General features: G+C 42.7%; 1 long non-coding RNA gene across 3 annotated transcripts in view; it reads right to left on the reverse strand.

Annotated features, from left to right (window-relative positions):
- Positions 1–17543, reverse strand: part of LOC127483253 (uncharacterized) — a 62168-nt gene that overhangs the window by 15649 nt on the left and 28976 nt on the right. For 2 of the 3 annotated variants that reach the window (XR_011378025.1, XR_011378024.1), the window contains exons 5-6: positions 14856–14958; positions 13812–13952 (exon numbers count right to left, since the gene is read on the reverse strand). This is a non-coding gene — a long non-coding RNA (uncharacterized lncRNA). The remainder of the gene's footprint in view (positions 1–13811; positions 13953–14855; positions 14959–17543) is intronic. The other variant, XR_011378026.1, reaches the window with a different exon arrangement.

Below are 17543 nucleotides of genomic sequence, written 5' to 3' on the forward strand. Positions count from 1 at the left end.
TGAAAACTTATAAAGAATTTCAACTCTTTACACTTAGTACAGATATCTTGGAATATGTATCACATGACTTCTTTGAAGTCATTTTACTATTACGTACATGCTAGATCTCACTATTTAATGTCTTCATAAAAAGTGTATATTTTACAACAGTGTAGTTTTTCTAATGTTTTGATGAGACATTTCATTATAATTGGTTTTATTTATATCAACTGTAGTACAACAAAATATACTTGGAAATCCTATTTTATGTATTTAAAATGGTATTCAGAGGAGTCTGGGAATTTTAGCAAGCTTTCAAAGGAGTTCATGTACAAAAAGCTTGAAATAGTTCTAATCCTAAATGGTCTCTAATTTAACAGTCTATAATATTGAAAGTTTATGCCCCCCACATTTATATTTCCAGCCATAACCTCTTTTTTGGCTACTAAATTCATCTATTCTGCTGGCTCTTGAATGTCTAATTACTGCCTCAAACCTCCTGGATGAAACACCAAGCTCCCATTCTTACCCAATCCCCAAACCTGCACCTCTCACAGTTCTCTTCCCACCCCCATGGGAAACTTCATTTTCCTAGTGGCTCAGACCCTGGCTTCTTACTTTCATAAGCTGCATTCAACCTGGTGGTCAATTTGTTGACTCTGTCTTCAAAGTGTGAGATCTAACACTTTTTAAAATTTAGCCAGTTCTACATCATCCATCTTGGCTCATTTTTGCTAAAGTCTTCTGGCAGCACTCACTGCTTTCACCACTGAACCTCTCTACCCTCCAGTGCACACAAACACACACACACAAACATATGTGTGCACCACACACACATGTGCATAGTCTATTATCAAAAGAACAGCTAGAGTGATACACTGAAAACATACATTAATCCTACGTATCGTTCCTCTCCTTGGGGCTTTCTTTTTTTCCTTCTTCCTTTTATTAAGGATTTATTTATTTTATTTGAATGTCAGAGTTAGAGAGAGAGAGAGAGAGAGAGAGAGAGAGAAAGAGAGAGAGAGGGATAGCTTCCATCTGTTGCTTTACTCCCCAAATGGCCACAACAGCAAGGGAAGGGCCAGGCTGAAGCCAGGAGCCAGAACTTCTCCAGGTCTCCCAAGTGGGTGCAGGGGGCCCAGGCACTTCCGGTTTCTTCTGTTGCTTTCCCCAGCACACCAGCAGGAAGCTGGATCAGAAGTGGAGAAGCTGAGACTCAAGCCGTCACCCATATGGGACAGCAGCATTTCAGGTAGTGGCTTAACCTGCTATGCCACAATGCTGGCCCTAACTTGGGACTTTCCAGTGGCTTCCTAAGTCACATTAAAGGCCAGGAGGCCTCAGTGATTTTGTCCTTGTCCACTTCTGTGCCTTGAGTCCCACCTCACACCTGCCTTTCGAATCCAGCTGGTCCTTGCTTTGCTCTCATAAATCAAGCATGCTGGCACCTCATGGTCTCTGTCCTTGCCTTTCCCCCTACCTAACCTAGTGGGGATGCTGTTTTGAGTGGTTAGCACCTTTGCATATAAAACAACAGTTTCTTCCACCACACTCTTCACTTTTTCCATACTTTTCCTCCTCTATAGTATTTATCATCACCTGACATTTTACTGATTAACTACTTTTTAAAAATGTATATATTCATTTATTTGAGAGGAAGCCAGAAAGAGAGAAAGGGAGAGAGGGAGAGAGAATGTTTCCATTTGCTGGTTCACTCTCCAATACCTACAACCACTGAGGCTGGGCCATGCCAAAGCTGGGAACCAGGAATTCAACCCAGGACTTCCATGTCAAAGACAGGGATCCAACTACTTGAGTATCATCACTGCCTCCCAGGGTACATACTAGCGGGATGCTCAAGTCTGAACCTAAAGCTAGGAATTGAACTTAGGTATCCTGATGTGGGACACAGGCTTCTAGCTGGTGTCTAACCATGCGGCCAGGAGACCAGGAGGCTAGGAGACTTATGTCTCCTAGTTAATTACTTTTTATTGTCTGTCTCCTGCTTTAGAATGAAAATTGCATGCAAGTAGAATATTTATTTTTCTCCTTGGATCAGGACTATATCCTCAATGCCTGGTACCTCTAAGTGCCAATCAATGTTGAATAAATCATTTCTTCTACTTTTATCATAGTTTCCAGCATTGTTAGTAGACGAAGATTATAATGTCTTTCTAAAATAAAGTATCTAGAAACTTACTGCTTTAAATCATCATTATAAATGAAAACACACTTTCATATTAATCCTCTACTGAATTCTGTATTCAGTTATGGCTTTTCCATAAACACATGCTCCTCAAGGTACAATGGCTCACACCTCAAATGAACCCATTGTTCTTAGAAAATATGGGAGGTGAGAAATGCATTCAATTCACCTGCCCTCCTGACTGCGGGAGCTGAGCAACGCAACACAATGTAGCATCTTGGTTGCTTCTGCTTGGGATCCTGGGGCTGACTGGATCCCACTGCTCTGTGCCACGACAGAGGACTGCACGTCACAGAGCTGCTCTGGGCAATGATCAAAACCTGAGATTTGAAATATGGTTTCTACTGAATCTGTACTGTGTTCTCACTCTGTAAAATAGAAGAATTCTGTCAAACCATAGTAGGTCAGCGATCATCTATGTAAGATGTATTTCATACCATTTTTCTAATGGATCTTGTTTTCATTGGCTTCATTAAGAAAATCCAGAAATTCGGATAATTCGATATTAATATTTTGAAAAGGTAATTGTATTTCAGGTTAATCTCTAAAATACAAAATTGTAGTAAAAACATAGTTTTGGTTAGCCAAGTGCCATTTTAGAAGTTCTGACTGCTCAGAGAATTATTTCTTAAAGGGAAAAAATTGTAGTGAAATATTATTCATTCTAATTATTCTGGTAACCTAAAATATGATCTTCTCTTTCGACAGAGTCGTGGCTGTACTATAATTACAGCAAGAAGCACTAATAGTCACCTTGGCTACTCCTAGCATAACATGCTTTACTTATTCCAACATGTTCATGTGAGAGCAAAAGCAGATAATAAGACTCTGTTACCTGTGATTCACTCCAATTCTAATTTTCTGTTATTAAATGGTGACAAGGAGTGATGTGCTTTAGAAAAAACGTACTTATTCATTTGAAAGGAAGCAATGTGGTGTTTTTTTTGCTGGCTCTCACTACAGTGTGTTTTAGTGGAAATTTCTAAAGTATAGAAAGCATTAAGCTTCTTTATCTCAAGTTTTCAGACAAGCTTGGCCAGTGCTACACGTCTTGCCTGGATTGCTCCAGAGCGTTCTCAGTTCCTGGTCACTGCCTTGGCCTCTCCCTCCATCTCATCGCCACACTGCATCCTCCAGGGCCTTGTGTGGGTTTCCCAAGGCCATTATGGAAGAATACAATCTCCTATGGCCGCAGAGATTCTCAGCAGGGCCCTGCCCATCTCACTCACCCCTCACTCCCTGTTCCCCCTGAACTCCTGGGTCATGCTAAGATCAGGCCTTCCCCATGAACTCAGTGCTGCTGTCCTCTCCTGGTTGGGAAATCCTCTCGGTTGGGCCCTCCCCATGGCAGCTTCCTTTACCACCACAACAAAAGAAGCCTCTCTCCATTCACTCTCTCTCACCTATTATGCTGCTGCTTTCAGTTGTAAAAGGTACCACCATCTGCAGCTGATCATGAACGTGCCTGTGTGGCACTGTCTATGTGGCACTGTCTGTCTCTCCTTTCAGATAAGCTGTCTGAATGTCAAGTTGTTGCTGTCACCTGCAGCACGGAGAGTAGTGCTTGGTCATAGGAGGTGCTCAATGTGTTTATGTTCAATGATTGGAAGCAGGAACTAGTGCTGAAGACAGCAAAAATACCAACTAGGAGAACGCTAGCTAGGAGCTAAAGCTCTTCTCTAAAGGGAACTAAACAAATATCTTTGAATACTCTTCCCCATTTGTAAGGATTTGAATACGTAATGCAAACCCTTATAGTTTAATATGATGGCTAACTCTTGTAATAAAATAATTCTGTTAATTAATTAATTAATTAATTTTCTGGAAGGTTAGACTCAAAAGTTTAGAAAAAATTTCCAGAGAGACAAGAGGTAACATATTAAAAGAAAAACAAAAATACTATGCTTGGGTTAAGCAATAATCTGAGAGAATAAGCTTTAACAACAAAATATATCTTCCTTATAAAGGCCAATTTAGCAAAAAAAAAAAAAGATTGAGGGGCCGGCACTGTAGCATACCAGGTAAATCTGCTGCCTGCTACTTTGGCACCCCATATAAGTACTGGTTTGTGTCCCAGCTGCTCCACTTCCAATCCAGCTCCCTGCTAAGGGCCCAGGAAAAGCAGTGGAAGATGGCTCAAGTACTTGGGCCTCTGCCACCAACAAGGGAGACTTGGATGAAACTCCTGGCTCCTGACTTTGGCCTGGCCCAGCCCTAGTCATTGTGGCCATTTGTGGAGTGAACCAGTGAATGGAAGAACTCCAACTTTCAAAATCAATCAATCATTTTTTATAAAATGGAATATTCTTTACAGTACAGCCTCTAGAATAAGCAATTAAAACAGTAATATCATACTATTTTAGATATATACAGAGAACTGATATTATGTGCTTATACATATTAGATATATATGGTATAAATGTATCTTTTTTTTTTTTTTTTGACAGGCAGAGTGGACAGTGAGAGAGAGAGACAAAGAGAAAGGTCTTCCTTTGCCGCTGGTTCACCCTCCAATGGCCGCCGCGGCCGGCGTGCTGCGGCCGGCGCACCGCGCTGATCCGATGGCAGGAGCCAGGAGCCAGGTGCTTTTCCTGGTCTCTCATGGGGTGCAGGGCCCAAGCACCCAGGCCATCCTCCACTGCACTCCCTGGCCACAGCAGAGAGCTGGCCTGGAAGAGGGGCAACCGGGACAGAATCCGGTGCCCCGACCAGGACTAGAACCCAGTGTGCCGGTGCCGCAAGGCGAAGGATTAGCCTAGCCTAGTGAGCCTCAGCGCCGGCGTAAATGTATCTTAATAACCAATACCAGTGTGTATATGTTTAGTTATTAATAAGACATTAAATATTGCTGGTGCCGCAGCTCACTAGGCTAATCCTCCGCCTTGCGGTGCAGGCACACCAGATTCTAGTCCCGGTCGGGGCGCTGGATTCTGTCCCGGTTGCCCCTCTTCCAGGCCAGCTCTCTGCTGTGGCCAGGGAGTGCAGTGGAAGATGGCCCAAGTGCTTGGGCCCTGCACCCCATGGGAGACCAGGAGAAGTACCTGGCTCCTGCCATCGGATCAGCGCGGTGCGCCGGCCGCGGCGGCCATTGGAGGGTGAACCAACGGCAAAAGGAAGACCTTTCTCTCTGTCTCTCTCTCTCACTGTCCACTCTGCCTGTCAAAAAAAAAAAAATTAAAAAAAATAAGACATTAAATATTAAGTTAGCATTTTTACTTTTCTTTTTATGTATTTTGCCTGTGAACAACCATACAATTTTATGTGACCTAGATAACAGGAATATGCAACAGGGACTTACTGTTGGGAGTTTAAGCAGAGTTCACTATCTACAAATGATTTCATTAATAGGAAAAGAATAAGACAAACCCTCTGTTGACCCTTGTTTCACATTAAAATGACCGGGGTTTGACACCAAAATGACAGCTGGTTAAAATAGCTGGAGATCTCAAAGTGCTTGAGTATGTATAAATATTATGACTGAGCTCATAAGTGTGTTGGAAGACACTGTAAGAAAGGTCTTTGGTTTAACAGTTTGCTGTGTCACCCCAGAAAATTGTCCTCTGGATTTAGAGGAAGTAGAGTAATTAAAAACATGTAGTTGGACTCCACAGAATCAAGATTGGAGGTTAATGCTATGAATGGAAGTGACTAGTTTGTACACAACTCTGAAGTTCAGAGTCCTGCAATTTGGTGATGGGATACATACTTTTCCAAATTAGTTTTATGTCTTGAGACAATAGTAATAGTCTATAGGAAATGCATCACAAAGACGTTTTTGTCACTTCCTTTTCTACAATAGATCTATTAGGACACAGTAACTCTCTGGGGGATCCAAGATATACCATGGACAAATGGCTCCCACCCTTTTGTCTCATAATTTTCAAAAAGGCACATCGAGTATCAAAGCTCGACTCTTAAACATTGTCACAACTTCATCTAGAGTTCTCATTCAAGCTCCTTTTTTATCATAAGCCCTGTAGAACAGCTCTTGAGTGTCTTCCGTGTAGTTTTCCATGGGCAAGGGGAGAGAGTAGAAAGACTAGGAAGTAAGCGTGATAAACACAAGTCAGAATGCTATAGTTTGTTATTAGACAGAACTAAGATAAGATTATCAGCAGTGCAGAGGTCAAGCAGAAGCTTTCCCAAGACACTTGGAACATTTCTAAAAGGCATTAGCATCAATTAGTGAAGAATTAATTGGAAGAAATGAAGGTTGACCAGGTTCATGTAATCAGGGAATGAGTACAGATGTGTGGGCGGAGGTCACCCAGCACAGAGAAGGCTGGGCCAGTTTTGAACAGGCAGGTGAGCAAAAGAGGAGGGAGATGCATGTGCAGACCAAGCTGAGAGGACAGACTTTTTTCTCATGTATCCTTTCTAATTTTTTTATAGGTAGTTGAGTGCACACTTGGTACAGAATTCATACAACAGAACAGAAAATCTAGTTAAAGAATTCAATTTGCACCCCAACTCCCAGTCCCTACCTCTCCTCCGGAGGGTCAATACTAGTTTTTTGTACATCCTTCCCAAAATACGCTCTATGCAAGGACGAGCTTTTGCTGGGTTATAAAACTCTCCCGTTTCCCCCACCAACAGTAGCATTTTTTATAGTTCCTCATTTTTTTCACAGATGGCCCACAGGTTACGCTATTCCACTCCTTGCTTTCTTCACTCTATAGATTTCACTCTTCTCAAGTGCCTCAACCACTTTGAACAGTGGCATTGTGTGGGCGTGCCTGTTCTCTGCTGACAGACGTTTAAATTGTTCTCTGGGACAGAGAACTAGGTGATTGTAGGACAGGGCGGAATGTATACTCTAACTTCTAATTGTACTCTCACTGACCTTGGTCATGTGCTTGTCGTTGACAGGTTTAAAAGGAAAAAACAAAAGAGTTCTTTTCAAGACTCAAAATGTCCCTCTGCTTAGCCCACTTCAATGAATTTCTTTGTATTTAGGATAAAACGCAGTCCAATCCTTCATGGCCTTCCTTGGACTGGCCGCTTGTCTGTCACCCCAGAGCCTTTGGGGGGCTTTTCCCTTGTCCTCATACTCAGTTCCTGTGACATGACGTCTCTGTCTCACCTGAGCAGGAAGACAGCCCATGCACCTCTGATCATGGTCTTCCCGCTGCCTGAGATGCCTGCTTCCTTCACTTGCTCCCTTTTTCATCAACCACATCTACAGAGAAAATGTCTTCAAGCTAAATCAGGTTCTCTTCAAAGAATGAAATCATGTAGTTACTTGTCTGGATGTTAGTATCTGCCCCCTTTGCCAGTTTTTACCTAATCAGGCTGGAGTGGTGGAAGAAAGCATTTTGTTGAGAATCAAGAGATCTGAATTCTGATCTTGACCGAGCACAGACAGGTTGATCTTTAACCTCAGACCTTCAATGTTTCTTATAATAATATTCTGCCATATGTTATAAAATATTCTTTTTATCCAAAAATTATAATTTGGGTTACTAGATCACATAATAAGGTCTTTCCTCAACCTTGCTTTTCATTAAATCATAAATCCGCAAGACAGTGTGTATGGGCAGACAGAGAGAGAAATTAGTTCAATTTTCTATTCTGTAGCCCAGAAACAAATGTTTTGTTTAAGGAGAAGAATGAAAATTTCTAATTTCATTTGGATCGGGGAGCAAAAAAGAGAATTTCTTATTCTAAAAATATCAAGCAAAATGGGCTTTCTGTAACACATTTTAAAGGTTTTTGTTGAATATCAAAGCACTTAATTCTACAAAAGGGATATTTTAATGGGAGGGATGTTATGAAATAAATAGTATTTTAGTCAGTAAATATGAGGAAAATTGCTTGCTTTCTTAATTCTTTCAAATATCTTACTGGCAATAATAATTTGCCGCAATCTTTCTTCATTTGAGACAGAAAGACAGAGACAGGAGAGAGAGATAGAGAGAGACGCACGCTCCCATCCACTGGTTTTCTCCTTACATACACACAATGGGTGAGACTGGGCCAAGGCTGTAGCCAGGAGCTGGGAACTCAATCCAGGTCTCTTATGTGGGTATCAGGGACCCAACAATTTAGCTATCATCACTGTCTCTCAGGGTCTGCATTAGCAGGAAGCTGAAGTCAGAAGCAGATCTGGGAACTGAACCCAGGTATCCTGATGGGGGATACGGCCATCTCTACTGGCCTTTTACCCCAGAATTGATAACAGTCAAATCATTCCTTTCTTTACTGATTCCTGCTTATGGATTATGGACATTGTTTTAACTCTTCTGAAGACCCAATAGCACCCTATATTAGAAAAATGATCCAAAGAGGATCACAATGGAGTTTCATCACAGTAATATAACCGTCTTCTTATATTGTAGGAAGGAGCTGTTTTAGCACCTGGCCCAGTGACAGCAGCTGGACAGTGCTGGAAGTAAGTTTTCTGATGATAAAGTGAAGTCAGTCTTTTGGTAACTGTGCCCCCTCGGCACAGTCTGCTGAGTGAAGGCGCCCTGGAACAGCACAGGTCTCGTGATCAGAGACCTGTCCTCCTGGCCCACCCTGTTCATTAACTTGACTGAGCCTCACTGTGATTCTTGAAGAGTAAGCCTGCCTTATCTGAGAATTAATCACCTCTGCTGACCCTGGATGAATCAGACAGGTGAAATGTCCTCTGGGTTTAAAGTTCTCCTGAGATAAGTGAGTGGCTTTTCTAGCAAACAGCGTAAAAGGACTGAACGAATCTGTTTCTCCAGCCACTAATTTACAGTAGATACAATGTGAGTCATTGCCAAGTAAAGGGGATTTATTTGGCACCACGTAATGAATCTAGAGGAAATTGATCACTGCTTTGAGGCAAGTGCTTTTCCTACCAGGACCCTGAATGCAGACAGTTTCTCGTTAGCTCTGTTATTAGAAAGTGAAACTAATTCTTGTACTTGCATGAGATTTGCATTTTGGGGGGGCTAAGATATGATATATTTAGATTTCTGGATTCAGTATGCATTTATGTCAGTTTCAGTTTCATCATAAGTCAATTAAGGCAGAAAAGGGCCTTGGAAAAGCTGTCTAAATTATTTTTTTTTCTCCTGAACCCTGTAGAAGAAACATTTCGCAACCTCCACCCATCTTCCAGAACTGCCCAAGGTCAAGATCTTCCACGTTAATTTTCTTAATACAACTATCATTATCATCTTGCTTGGGTCCCGAGCACAATTTGACATGGTTAGTCACTCTTCCTTCAAATAGTCTTAACCAAGGCATTATTTTGTGTGAGTGTCTTTTCTTCATTGTCTGGCCCTCCTCCCTGCCCCTTGTTGGGTCTTTTCTCTTCCGGACTTTTGTACTTTGTAGTACCTCATGACATGGCCCTTGGACCTCTCTTCAGTAATGGCTCATGTACACCCTTGATGACCTCATCCTACCTTTTGCCTTTATATAACACCTATATGCTAATGATTCTCCAGTTTATTTCTCCAGCTTCTCTGTCTTCCTTGGTCTCCATATTCATAAATCAACTCTATTTAACAACCCTATTTGGGAGTTTAATAAGCACCTCAAACTTAACATCCCATCCAACTGACTCCCCATCTTCTCAGTAAATGGCAGCTGTAAGCCAATACCTTCGTATCATTCTTCCTTGTTTCTCACGCCCCACATACAGTCTCTCAGTGATAACCGTGCCTGTATCTTTGCCAAAAGTCTGGCCAGTTATCGCTTCCACAGTTGTCATTCTGGTTCCAGCCGCCATCATATCTGGCCTGAATTATTGCAATAAGCTCCTGATCTCTCTGTATCTAGCCTCCACTATCATCTATTCTAAATAGAGAACATTATTTTAAAAGTGCAAGCCACACGTCATTCCTTTGTTCCAGATTGTGTATCTCACTAATAGGAAATGCTCTTTGGAAAATTCTAAAAGCCTCTGGCAATCTCTGGCGTCTTCTCTTGACCCTCTTTGATGATTTAGACCTGCTGGCTTTCTTCACAGACAGGCATTCTCCTTCTTACCCAGTGTACCTTCCCTACATCAGATCTTGGCTTGGAGGTACTCAAAGAGAACAAGCTGACCACCCTCTTTAATGTTGCCTAATATTTTCTGTCCTCCTTTCCTGTTTGAGTTTTCTTGAAGGTACTTAGTACCATCTGGTTTGGTAGTACACTTTCTATTTTTAACAACAGTTTATTTATATAAGGATAACAAGTTTCATGTATTTCATATACACAGATTTAGGAGCATAGTGATACTTCCCACCCTAACTTCCCTCCCACCCATGCACCCATCCTTCCTCCTCGTCCTTTCTTGTTCTTTCAATTTTTACAATGATATACGTTCAGCTTATTTTATAATCAAAAGCTTAACTCTCACTAAGTAGGGAATTCAACAAATAGTAAGAATAAAACACTGTTCCTCAACAGTAGAGACAAGAGCTATAAACTATAATCAAATCTCAAAATGTCAATTTCACTCATATACATTAGATTTTTTGTACTCTGTAAGTTACAGATCAGGGAAAAGATATGATATTTGTCCTGCTGGGAATGATTTATTTTACTAAGTATGTTTCCAGTTGCATTTGTTTTGTTGTAAAAGGTAGGATTTCGTTCTTTTTCACAGCTGAGTACTCTATCTATCTATCTATAGTATATATACCATAGTGCATATATACCACATTGTCTTTATCTAGTCATTGGTTGATTTCATATCTTAGCTATTGTGAATTGAGCTGTAATAAACATGAGGGTACAGGTAACTCTTTCATATGTTGATTTCATTTTGTTTGTGTAAATTCCCAGGAGTGGCATGGCTGGGTCATATGGTAGAGCTATTTTCAGAATTCTGAGGAGTTTCCATACTGTCCTCTACAATGGCTGCACCAGTTTACATTCCCACCAACAATGTATTAGGGTATTTTTTCCCCACATCCCCACCTACATTTATTGTTTCTATTCTAACTAGGGTGAGGTTAAACCTCATTGTGGTTTTTATTTACATTTCCCTGATCTCTAGTGATTCTGAGCATTTTTCATTTGTCTGTTGGCAATTTGGATTTCGTCTTTTGAAAAATGCCTGTTTAAGTCCTTTGTCTGGCTAAATTTTCCAGAACTATATTGAATAGCAATGGTGAAAGTAGGCATCCTTTTCTGGTTCTGGATCTTGGTGAAAATGCTCCCAACTTTTCCCCATTCAACATGATGCTGGCAGTGGGTTTGCCATACATTGCTTTGATTGTGTTGAGGTATGTTCCTTCTATAACCTATCTGCTTAAGGTTTTATCATCAAAGGAGGTTGTATTTTATCAAATGTTTTCTCTGCATATATTGAAGTAATCATATGGTTTTTATCCTTAAATTTGTTAATGTGATGGATCATATTTATTGATTTGCATATGTTAAATCATCCCTGCATACCAGGGATAAATCCCACTTGGTCTGGATGAAGGATCTTTCTGATATGTTGTTGGATTTGATTAGCTAGTGTTTTGTTGAGGATTTTTATATCTATGTTCATAAGGGATATTGCTTTAACTTCTCTTTGTTGTATCTTTCTGGTTTTGGAATGAAGTTGATGTTGTCCTTATGGAGGAGTTTGGGAGGCTTACCTCCTTATCAGTTGTTTTGATTAATTTGAGAAGAATTGGAATTGGTTCTTCTTTATTTTTTTTTTTTTTTTTTTTTTTTTTTTGACAGGCAGAGTGGACAGTGAGAGAGAGAGACAGAGAGAAAGGTCTTCCTTTTGCCGTTGGTTCACCCTCCAATGGCCGCCGTGGCCGGCGCGCTGCGGCCGGCGCACCGCGCTGATCCGATGGCAGGAGCCAGGAGCCAGGTGCTTTTCCTGGTCTCCCATGGGGTGCAGGGCCCAAGCACCTGGGCCATCCTCCACTGCACTCCCGGGCCACAGCAGAGGGCTGGCCTGGAAGAGGGGCAACCGGGACAGAATCCGGCGCCCCGACCGGGACTAGAACCCGGTGTGCCGGCGCCGCTAGGCGGAGGATTAGCCTAGTGAGCCGCGGCGCCGGCCTGGTTCTTCTTTAAATGTCTGGTATAATTCAGCAGTGAAGCCATTTGGTCCTGCGCTTTCCTTTGTTGGGAGGGTCTTTGTTACTGATTCAATCTCTAATCAATGTTGGTTATTGGTCTATCTAGGTTTTATATGTTTTCATAAATCATTTTTAGTAGACTGACTGTATTGTTCAAAAACCTATCCATTTCTTCTAGATTTTCCAAGTTGTTGGCTTATAGCTGTTTGTAGTAATTCCTGATGATTCTTTTATTTCTGTGGTATCTTTTGTTATACCTTCTTTTTCATGTCTGATTTTACAGATTTGGGTCTTTTCTCTTTTTTTGGTCAGTTGGGCCAGTTGTATTTAAATTTTGTTTATTTTTCAAAATATCAACTCTTTAATTTACTAACCTTTTGTATGTTTTTATTTCAATTTTATTTCTTTTGTAATTTTTATTTTTTATTTTTTTAAAGATTTATTTGTTTATTTGAAAGTCAGAGTTACACAAAGAGAGAAGGAGAGGCAGAGAGGAAGAGAGGTCTTCCAACCACTGGTTCACTCCCCAGTTGACCACAATGGCCGAAGTCGCACCGATCCAAAACAAGGAGCCAGGAGCTTCCTCCAGGTTTCCCAAGCTGGTTCAACGGCCCAAGAATCTGGGCCATCGTCCACTGCATTCCCAGGCCATAGTGAAGAGCTGGATCATAAGTGGAGCGGCCAGAATTCAAATTGGCACCCATATGGGATGCTGGCATGGCAGATGGTGGCTTAACCCGCTATACCACAGCATAGGCCCCTGTAATTTTTATTATTTCTTTCCTCCTACTAATTTTGAGTATGGTTTGTTATTGTATATTTTAGGTCCTTGAGATGCGCTGATAGATTATTTATTTAATGCCTTCCAATTTTTTGATGTAGGCACTAATTGCTATAAGCTTCCCTCTTAACACTGCTTTTACTGTATCCCATAGGTTTTAATATGTTGTGTAGTTATATTCATTTTTTTCCAGAAATTTTTTTTATTTCTCTTTTGATTTCCTCCATGACCCACTGTTCATTCAGGAGCATGTTGCTGTCTCCAAGTGTTTGTGTATTTTCCACATGCATGCAGGGTATTTTTCTTTTTTTGTCCTTAAAGTTACACTTTTTCTAGGTTAAAGCTTTGTTGAACTCAACAGTTGGATGTTCAAAAACATAACTTACCTACTCCCTAACTCTTTGTAAACCTCCCTCCAGAGTAGGACATCTCCTTCCTTTCTGAGCAAATCCAGAATAGCATATCTGCTCACATGAATGTAGGTGTGATCTCTTCTCCCACTTCTCCAAATGTAGCTGTGGCCCAAAAAATAGCTCCTTGATCCTAGTTCCTCGTCCCTATCCCCAAAGATATCTCTTGTCCATTCCTTGCCAGTCTCCTTCAAATTCCATAGGTGTCTAATAGGAGTCACCTGGGAATTCAGAATTTGTACTAAAATACATCTTGAAATCTGAAATCCTGGTTTCACAGAGTGCATGCAGAATGAGGTAAATGGAGCCAAGCCCATTAATGAGAATGATAATGAACTGACCTTTACACTTCTGATTATACCTATAAAACAATTATTGCCACCATAATGGCGAAATTCTCCACAACACAATGGTTCCCAATAGGAAGCACTTACTCTCACGCCCATGGTTGCCATCAGCTGTACTAATGTAACCTCGGCTGGCTGAGCAGCTCTGATACAAGCTGTGGGTTGTCTGGGCTTGGCTATCAGCTGTATTTTGGATTCAGGTCAGCGACATGTTTCTCATGCTGGGACCTAGAATGATCAGGCAAAAGTCAACCAGGGCTTGCTCCTTTGTAGGCATATCACTGGAGCGTAAGAGAACGTGTCTACCACATCAGCATAGTGGAGCCTGCCGCTTCCATCATGTCTGCTGATTTTCCAGTAGCCAAAGCATGTCACATGGCTAAGCCATGAAGGCAGGAAATAAACTCCACTTCAAAGGAACCGTGGAGGGCACTGCCCATTTTCTGAATAATAACCCAGTCCAATTCAAACTGGCAATGCTTTTGTAATAGAGCACTTTTGGTTTTGGAATCAAAATGCACCAAATATATCAAAATAAATGTCAAGAAGCAAAGGAATGTCTAGAGCTGAAGTCATGTATTGCATGTACATATGCACATGCTCTTTTCGCTTGCTTACCAAGCACACGTATTCTGCCCACATGGCCGTGGCAGCCTTGCTCTTACTTCAGTAGCAGACATCAGAGCTGCCTGGGGTATGGACTCAGGCTTCTCCAGGTGGAGGAATGGAGGGGGACACCTCCTCAGTTCTTTTTTTTTTTTTTTTTTTTTTTTTTTTTTTTGACAGGCAGAGTGGACAGTGAGAGAGAGAGAGAGAGAGAAAGGTCTTCCTTTGCCATTTGTTCACCCTCCAATGGCCACCGCGGCTGGCGCACTGCAGCCGGCGCACCGCGCTGATCCAAAGCCAGGAGCCAGGTGCTTCTCCTGGTCTCCCATGGGGTGCAGGGCCCAAGCACTCGGGCCATCCTCCACTGCACTCCCTGGCCACAGCAGAGAGCTGGCTTGGAAGAGGGGCAACCGGGACAGAATCCGGCACCCCGACTGGGACTAGAACCCGGTGTGCCGGCGCCGTAAGGCGGAGGATTAGCCTAGTGAGCCGCGGCGCTGGCAACCTCCTCAGTTCTACATTTACCTCCCCCTCGGCCAGGGCAATCAGGTACCGCCGCCTTTAGTTCTTCACCTGAAGCTGTTGAACAGAAGCGACTGTGTTGTTCCTCCTCCTCCAATGAATCAACCTAGGAACAAAAAATATACTCCACATTAGGAGAGGCTACATAGGGAACAAAAGGGATTAAATATTTTTCACTTTTAAAAACATCTACGAAGCCGGCGCTGCGGCTCACTAGGCTAATCCTCCACCTAGCGGCGCCGGCATACCGGGTTCTAGTCCCGGTCGGGGCGCCGGATTCTGTCCCGGTTGCCCCTCTTCCAGGCCACCTCTCTGCTGTGGCCAGGGAGTGCAGTGGAGGATGGCCCAGGTGCTTGGGCCCTGCACCCCATGGGAGACCAGGAGAAGCACCTGGCTCCTGGCTTCTAACTCTGCCTGTCAAAAAAAAAAAAAAAAATTTGTTTCTTTCTAAATAAGATCGGAGTTGGCAAACTCAAAAGGCTTCCATAGCCGTGGCAATTCATGACAAGAGCCTAGGGTGGTTACTGACGCCATAAACAAGAATGTCAATTGTTGAATCAACAACAGGAGTCACTATGCACTTACTCCCCATGTAGGATCTCTGTCCTTAATGTGTTGTACAATGTGAATTAATGCTGTAACTAGTACTCAAACAGTATTTTACACTTTATGTTCTGTATGGGTGCAAACTGTTGAAATCTTTACTTAGTATATACTAAATTGATCTTCTGTATATAAAGATAATTGAAAGTGAATCTGGATGTGAATGGGATGGGAGAGGGAGCGGGAGATGGGAGGGGTGCAGGTGGGAGGGAATTTATTGGGGGGGAAAAGCCGCTGTAGTCCAAAAGCTGTACTTTGGAAATTCATAGTTATTAAATAAAAGTTAAAAAAAAGAAAGAAAGGTAGGTATGAAAGAATACACGTAATCATTCTGCTTATACGAAGTTCTCAAGGCAGGTGAGTGGCTGGGGAAAAACTTCACACGAAGGGAAGGAAATTCCTTCCTGGCAGTCAGGAGACTGATTATCTCTGATGGGGCAGCAGCGCTCTGGAGAGGGCAGCAGGCCGTCCTCTGAGGCGCAGGGAGCAACGTGACACAGCGGTGTTTCCAAGGATGTGGTATTGTGATACGTCTTCAAACCAGAAATGTCTGTCCCTTAAAGCATTCTCTGTAAGCATTATATTTCACTATAAAAAGAAAAAGCCTTAAAATGTTTAAAGATCCCAAGATATTTGGTCCTATAAACTTAATCTTATGCACCATAAAATTGGATAATAGCATACTTTGTCACTAGCGTGGACTCTAATTAATTCAATCCATAAACTTGCTCTGCCTTCTGTGTGTCTGGGTGCTTGTTTATAACTTTTTGAGTCCTTTTACACAGGGTTGTCTCTCCATATAGGACACACAGAAATCCTTCCAACCTTTATATTAGTGATTAAGGTTAAGCTGAAATGTTAGATCACACCAAAGGCCATTAAACTATGTACAGAAACTGCTTCCTAGATATTTCCAGCCCTCTTTTGGGTACTCATTTGAGCTTAAGAGTAACTGGATGGAGTACACTGGTGAAAAAATCCATAGACCCAACAAGGCCAAGTCCACTCTCAAATGGCACCTGTTTTCTTCTTTTTTATTTGACAGAGTTATAGACAGTGAGAGAGGGAGACAGACAGAAAGGTCTCCGTTGGTTTACTCCCCAAATGGCCGCTAACGGGCCGGTGCTGCGCAGATCCGAAGCCAAGAGCCAGGTGTTTCTTCCTGGTCTCCCATGCGGGTGCAGGGCCCAAGGACTTGGGCCATCCTCCCCTGCCCTCCTGAGCCACAGCAGAGAGCTGGATTGGAAGAGGAACAACCGGGTCTAGAACCCAGGGCCCGTATGGGATCCCGGCACCACAGACGGAGGATTAACCAAGTGAGCCCCGGCGCCAACCCTATGGCACCTGTTTTCAAAATGAGGCGTCAGAGACTGAATCTGGCTTCTGAAGAGCCCTGTCAGCTCTGCCAAGAGCTAGGTCGCTGGAAACAGAACTGCCTGGGACAGAAGGACTCCCAGGTCAGTGTGCAGACCCTGCTGGCCCTCCTAAGCTGAAAAAGCCCTTCATTCTGCCCAGCTTTCAAAGTGACCACTGCCATCGGGGACAGCCTAGGGTCAATGACATCACAGGCAGAGCTGTAAATTTCCCATTCATGATGCCACCTATTCTACACTAACCTATTCATGCCAGCTCTCCTCCCAGGCCAGCCAGGTAATGGAAATCAACAGGGGGTCTTCCCTAAGAAGGTTCCCACCTCCCTTATGATGTCTCTTCCAGGACTCCATGTGAAGAGATAGACAGGTGTGGACCTCACATAACCTGGCCAGGCCTTAATGCCCACCTGATATTATCAGGCCCCTCCTGTCGGTTTCTGTTTGCCTCTCAATGGGAAAACTCCCTCCTGGTTTGGACGGCACCTTTCTTAGATCCTCTAATAATGACTCTGTCCTTAGTTTTGGACGCTGTGTATCTAATCTGCTTGTTAGATCTGTTTCCTCCAGACTTGAAGCAGTGGGCTTTTAGCTGGCCATGCTCGTGGATCCTAGATTGGAGACAGTTTCTGTAAACTGGGGCTGCAGCCCCCTTGAAAGACCACCTTCTGCTGGAACCCTGTCTTGACCACGGGTCCCTCCTCCACCCCTATTCAGC

The sequence above is a fragment of the Oryctolagus cuniculus genome, chromosome 8 (assembly GCF_964237555.1).
Source record: "Oryctolagus cuniculus chromosome 8, mOryCun1.1, whole genome shotgun sequence".
In the NCBI taxonomy this organism is placed as follows: domain Eukaryota; kingdom Metazoa; phylum Chordata; class Mammalia; order Lagomorpha; family Leporidae; genus Oryctolagus; species Oryctolagus cuniculus.